This window comes from Cervus elaphus, chromosome 17, assembly GCF_910594005.1.
Source record: "Cervus elaphus chromosome 17, mCerEla1.1, whole genome shotgun sequence".
Lineage (NCBI taxonomy): Eukaryota > Metazoa > Chordata > Mammalia > Artiodactyla > Cervidae > Cervus > Cervus elaphus.
In genome coordinates this window covers 19,788,051-19,794,475 of record NC_057831.1, presented here as the reverse complement: position 1 = coordinate 19,794,475, position 6,425 = coordinate 19,788,051, and the positions used below count along the sequence as shown (strand labels likewise).

At 40.6% G+C, this 6,425-nt stretch overlaps 1 non-coding gene across 1 annotated transcript; it reads left to right on the top strand.

Annotated features, from left to right (window-relative positions):
* The first annotated feature begins 5,675 nt into the window (after positions 1 to 5,675).
* On the top strand, positions 5,676 to 5,782 carry LOC122673693. Its single transcript, XR_006334803.1, has one exon. It is a non-coding gene; the product is annotated as a U6 spliceosomal RNA (small nuclear RNA).
* The last annotated feature ends 643 nt before the right edge of the window (positions 5,783 to 6,425 follow it).

Sequence of the window (6,425 nt, the reverse complement as noted above, 5' to 3'; positions counted from 1 at the left end):
TGGCCTCCTGCAATGCAGGAGACCCAGGTTCCATCCCTGGGTCAGGAGGATCTCCTGGAGAGGGGAATGGCTACCCGCTCCAGCATGCTTGCTTGGAGAATCCCATGGACAGAGGAGCCTGGCTGGCTATAGGCCATAGGGTCACAAAGACTAGGACACAACTGAGTGACTAAGACTTTCACTCCCACTTTCTTTCACCAGTACTTACCTCATGGCAGGTACTCACCACATCTGGGTTGATTCATGAGCGATTGCATGAACTGAGTAATTAATTATGGGGTTTTATTAAGAAGAAGGAAAGTTATTGCAGTATTTCCAAATAAAGCACATTCAATACTTTAAGGCTGGGAAATTGGATGCTCTCATTCTAGAGGACAGATACTGTTTTAAACAAGTTTTCTTTGTGCTTCTTCCCAATCTTTGTTTAGAAAGGGGCCAACAGATCACCCAGAAGGAGACAGCATAGCTCTGTCTCAATGATCACCTAGGCTCAGGCTCCAGCTTCTCCTGAATCAGTGCCAGCTGGGGTGGTGGCTTTGGAGATGCACAAGGCTTTCCTATGAGGTCATTACTGATGGAAACTATCAACACCTCTGCCCCTTGGGGAGGGTAAGAAGTCAGCTCCATTCAAACAAGCATTCCTCAGGCTCCTGCCTTGGAAACACTCTCCTGCTCCTACTGCAGATGTTTTAGTTTGAGGAACAGGATAAACGATGATACTGAAGGGTGAGAAACAGAAGAGATCCAATACAGCTCCACTGGGAAAGGAATCGTGGAAGAGTTTCCATGTGTCAATACTATCCTTTTCTATCATCCCCTCCACTTAATTTGGTCAATCAATGAGATGCTATTCCAACTAGGTGTCCGTGTACACCAAAGAGGTATTGGGAAATGGTCATTTATTCTATCTCTCATAAAATGGAAATTACTAGATTGTAAATTTTTTTTAGCCTGCTAATGCTACGATCCCAGTTTTTAAGACTAGTTTATTTAACAAAACAGCCACTGTGTAGTTCTAGATATTCTTATACTTGTGTGTCAGAACAGACTAATTGTAAGCAAATGGAGCTATACACCAAGATTATCAGATGATACAAAATGCATAGGTGAGAAGGGGAGAACTCATTATGGGAAATATGAGCAAGGAACAGATTACTTTGGTTATTTGGCTATTTGATTTCCTCAGTGGGAATTTTATAATGGTCTGCCAACACATGCCTTCCAATAAATAATTATAAAGGAGATACCTGGCTTCATTCAACAAACAGCTCCTGCACTCCCACTGTGTAGCAGGAGCCAGATCTAAGATGGTATAAAGCATTCTCTGATCACAAGGATTTTCCAGCCCAGCAGTGTTGTCTGTCAAATGCTAGATGAGATGATGGCTGCATGAGCAAGAAAAGGGCAAAGAAGATGATGTATTACTTGAAATCGTAATAACGAATTGTGTTTGGCAAAGAAATTCCAAGAATATTAACATAATTGGAGTGTTTATGAGAAGGAAAAGGCTCATATTACTGCAAGCAATTTTCAAGAAACTGAAAAAGAAAAGCTGGCATTTGGGGGGAATGTAGAATCTTAGAACTATTTGGAGGAACCCTTTGAAGTTTTGGTGAGGGGAGTTCTGGTTAACGTTTCCATAGCACAGGTTACAAGACAGCATCAGGGAAACTAACACCTCAACCGCTCTTCAAACCCCACTGCTCAGAGGGCAGCCCATAACCCAGGTAAGATTGGAAAACACTACGGGGCCTGAAAAATGCAAGATTCAAATAGATACTTCTGGGTAGAAACTTAAATTCTTGACAGCTAATATTTTCAGAGAGCACAACCATATACAAATGTAATGCTATTGCCTACTCTAAGGGGTAAAAAACATAAGTGAATGGACAGTGGCAGAGAGAGCCCATGAATGCGTAAAGAAGAGAGAACCCAGGAGAAAAATCTCACCACAGGGACAGGCCTGCTATGCAAAAGCTCATTCAGCAAGAACAGCCCAGACCTGCATTTCAAACTTTATCAGAAGCCACTGGTCCCAGAGTATCACTGGCGCCTACTGAATTTTCACCAGGGACTTAACAGAAAACATCTGTTCTCTTACTTAAAAGTGAATCCATTGATTAAATCAGTGTTTGCCTTCTTTCTTCTATTAGAAACATAGCTATTTCTCTTTTTCTTTTCTCCCAATTCCTTTGATAACTTACTTCTGCTTGTTAGTTAAAATCTGGGATAGAGGTGTGTCTCCTTCTGAGCTTACATGGAGGAATTTACTCCAGGTCAGACTGAATGATGTCGGAAATCCATGGATGTAAACAATTTGGTAAAGTAATGTTTCATATGTAAATTAAAGCTTATATAACTACCAAAAATGACCTTAAGCAGCACAAACACATGTGTGTATGTGTTTGTGTGCAAATACACAAAACCCTGACTGCCTTGAGAAGACCTTGACCATGATACTGAAATTTTATTTTGAAATTTGACCTCTGTGTTTAAACTCATTCATAGTTTATACAAATGAGCTTCCATAAGTGGATTAGGTCTGTTTTAACTCAGAGTTTTTAACTTGAAAATGGAATCTTTGTTATGAAATTTCTGTTGTTGAACCCCACATTGCCTCATATATTTTTCTGAGTCAATAGGACGACTCTTCTATATGATCACCCACTAAACAGGATCCGTGTGAAGGAGTACCTCGAGGAATGAGAATTAAAATGGCGGCCAACGGTGCAGCATGGATACAGTCATTCCCCAAGTGGATTCTTGTCTGACAGCGACAACATGCCAAGTGCTATTCTAGGCCCGGGGGACGCGTGGATAAATGGAACAGTGTTTGCTATAAAGGGTTTCATGATCGAACAGGGAAGGGAAACAAACCTCCAGTCACAATATCCTGAGATATATGCCGTGCTGAGGGATATATAAAGTGACGTGAGATAACAGGGCCAGGAGGGAGTAAAACTGCCTTCAGAGAAAGTGGAGGGGGGACTCGGGGAAGAGTCCACAGATTTGAGCAAGGCCTCAAGAAGGATAAGCTCGACTGCTCACATAGTTCTCTGACATATTTCTATAAACTTGGCAAGTCATTTCACTGCTCTGTTCTTCAGATTCTTTAGCAACTAGCCAAGACTATTCATAGCAAGTCATGTGTTTAAAAGACATGTAGAGAAATGTGTAGCTCTCGAGTCTGGTACATGTGAACTTGAGGGTTAGGGCTGGAATGAAAGGAGTGAGAAGAAACAAGAGTAATGAAATTCAGGAAGATGACATGCTCAGGAGAGAAACAGAAGAGAAACTGCTCCACATGCCATTTCACATCTTCCCTTTGCCATCTTGGGGACTTACAGGATTTACAGGTAGCAGCAAAACCACTGAGTAGGAAAGTTAAATAATATGAATAGCTGTTATAATCCTCCTCTTGATTTTCATCCATCAATAGGGCACATGATAAACACAATGTTTTAAGAAGAGAAAATTATTTTAACATTAAGGCTCAGAAAAGGGCACATTATGTAATAACATGTTGCATATATTACATATTATTACATTGCTTTACATATTACACCAGCATGTGGCAGAGATAGGCAGGAAATACCAGGGTAGCAAGCAGACAAGAAGATCAACCAGAGACCTCTGGAGAAACTTAGTGAATGATACTTAACTCACATGGTTGCCAAGGGGATAAACTGAAAGATGTATATAAAACACATTAAACATTGCCTGGCACAGAATTAGCATGCAGCAAATAATTGTTTTCACTGCTGTCATCTACCACTACTTAAAAATACAGCTCTTAAGAAGGGAAAGATCCTGTCCAACATTATCATCATCTATAGAGCCAAACTGAGATGGCTGGGCTTCGCAGGTGGCACTAGTAGTAAAGAACTCACCTGCCAATGCAGGAGACAAAAGAGATGCAGATTGGGTCCCTGAGACGGGAAGATCCCATGGAGAAGGGCATAGCAACCCACTCCAGTATTCTTGCCCAGAGAATCCCAGGGATAAAGGAGCCTGGCAGGCTACTGTCCAGAGGGTCACAAAGTACTAGACATTACGGAAGTGACTTAGCATATGAAGCACATGGAGGCAAACTGAGATGATTTTCTTCTTTTCAAGGTGCTAGGAAGAAAACAAATATAAGAACTTTGCTGGAGCTGCCTCACTATTCCTACTGCCCCAAAGCAGATGATAACAATATGTCACTCTCAGGAGGCCCAAGGGGACCATCCACCATCCTAAGAGCTTGACCTGGCAACATCTATCAGTAGGTGTCATAATAAAAAAAATAATAAAGAACAAGAACAACTTAGAAATTCTCCAAGAGAAAGTCCATAAAGGGAAAACATAAAGAAGAAAAACAAGGAAACACATATGAAAGTTATCAACTGTTGTACCTATGGCTGCACATTGGCCAACTGTTAGGAGTCCTGGTACTGAAGGGAATCACACATCAGTAATGATTCCTGCCCAGAAATAATAGAAAACACAATGCAGAGACATACTGGCTTAATTTGCTAAAAGATCTTGGAACTCAAAACAGGAAAAAAAAAAAAAAGCTGTTTCCCTCACTGGAATGCCCCCAAACTAGTCTGTGGTAAATATACCACCGCCCTGGCATCTATCACAGAACCTTTGGTCATCTCCGCAGGGTGTGGGCTGGCACTTGATATGAGCCCAGCGAAACATGACAGAGAAACGTAAGCGAAAGGAATTTTGTTTTTCACGTCAGCGTCCGAGATGGAAGATCCAGACCAAGAATGAGATAAAGTATTATAATCCAACAAAGTAACCTCAAAGCTTGGGATGCCACCAAAGCCAAGCAGAGTAGAAAAGGAATTTCAGACACATAATTCATACATGCAACTGGAAATAACAAAAAAAAAAAACTGGTCACAGCCTTTGAAAAGAAGCTAAATCACAAAATCTTGAGCCATTCAGAAAAATTCTTAATGAAGTCTCGTCCAAAAGCAACTCCTAAAACATGTGTTCCAGTAATTTCGTGATTTATTCAGCCAGCATGTATTAAGGAACTATCACGTACCCTACAAGCTGCTTAACTCTGGGAGGTGAGCTTCTGCCTTGAAGGAACTTCCAGTCAGATGTGGGAGACAAGAGACCCCCTCTCCTCAGCCTGGGTGGTCTGAGTAGTGGATGCATTTAGATGAAGTCATGTAGCAGAGTACACCTCTTATGAGAGAAAAGATGGAGCTCAGAAACGGAAAAGTTAAAGGCAACACACGCAAACTGAAGGGCTCATGAGAACCTCTGACAAGGGAAAGACACAGAGCCAGTTCTCCTGTCCCTGGGTCCCACATCTGAGGGTTTCACATCCACTGATTCAACTAACCACAACTCAAAAATATTTGGATAAAAAATTCCAGAAAGTTCCAAAAGGCGAAATATGTATTTGCTTTGCACCTGGCAGCTATTTACATAGTGTTTACATTGTATTAGGTATTATAAATAATCTAGAGATGGTTTAAAGTGCATGGGAGGATGTGTACAGGTTAGATGCAAATAGTACACCATTTTACATAAGGAATTTGGGTATCGTGGATTTTGGTATCTGCAGGGGTCCTATAACCAAGCCTCCATGGATATTGAGAAATGACTACAATCTTTAAAATATTGTATTGATGTAATACTGTCCTGTAATTTAAAGCTCTGAAATATTAGTGCTCGCTTCGGCAGCGCATATACTAGAATTGGAACGATACGGAGAAGATTAGCATGGCCCCTGCGCAAGGATGACACGCAAATTCGTAAAGCGTTCCATATTTTTTAAAAAAAAAAAAAAGAGAAAAAAAAAAAAAAAGCTCTGAAATATTATAGAAAATTGTTGGGTAAATAACTTATAAAAGGAACTCACAACAATCACCTCCTCTGGAAAGGTGGCACTTCATGGCTGGATTAAGATGAGTATGTAAATTATTCTCTTTCTTACTGACTTTCAGCTTCAATGAGAAACCTTACTAATACCACTAAGAATCATAGTTGGGAGAAATAATTCTTCCTAATGGAACTTGCATACATGTTATTTATCTGGATACAAATATTTGCCAGAAAATTGGGTGGAAGTTACTCTCTTTTCTCCAAATTTAGTAAATTGAAACTGTTCAATTAATCTCCAAAAAAATGTGATCACATAGGCAGAGATTTGATGAACAATGGAAATAAGACGGCAGCTATCCGTCTAGGGGAAAAAAATGCAAGAAAGGATGCTTTTTCCCCTGTGTATCTCTAGAAATCAAGCAACAGTGCAGGGTTTAAGAGATGAGGAGAAAGTGTCCCTAGAAAGACTGGCGAGGTGAAAGATGCGCTGGAGCCAGTCCCAGGGAAAACAAGTGGTTGCAGCTTTAGTAGTTTACCTGGAAGGACAAAGGCATGTTCTGAAACATTCTCAGGAAAATAATAGGAGGAGACAG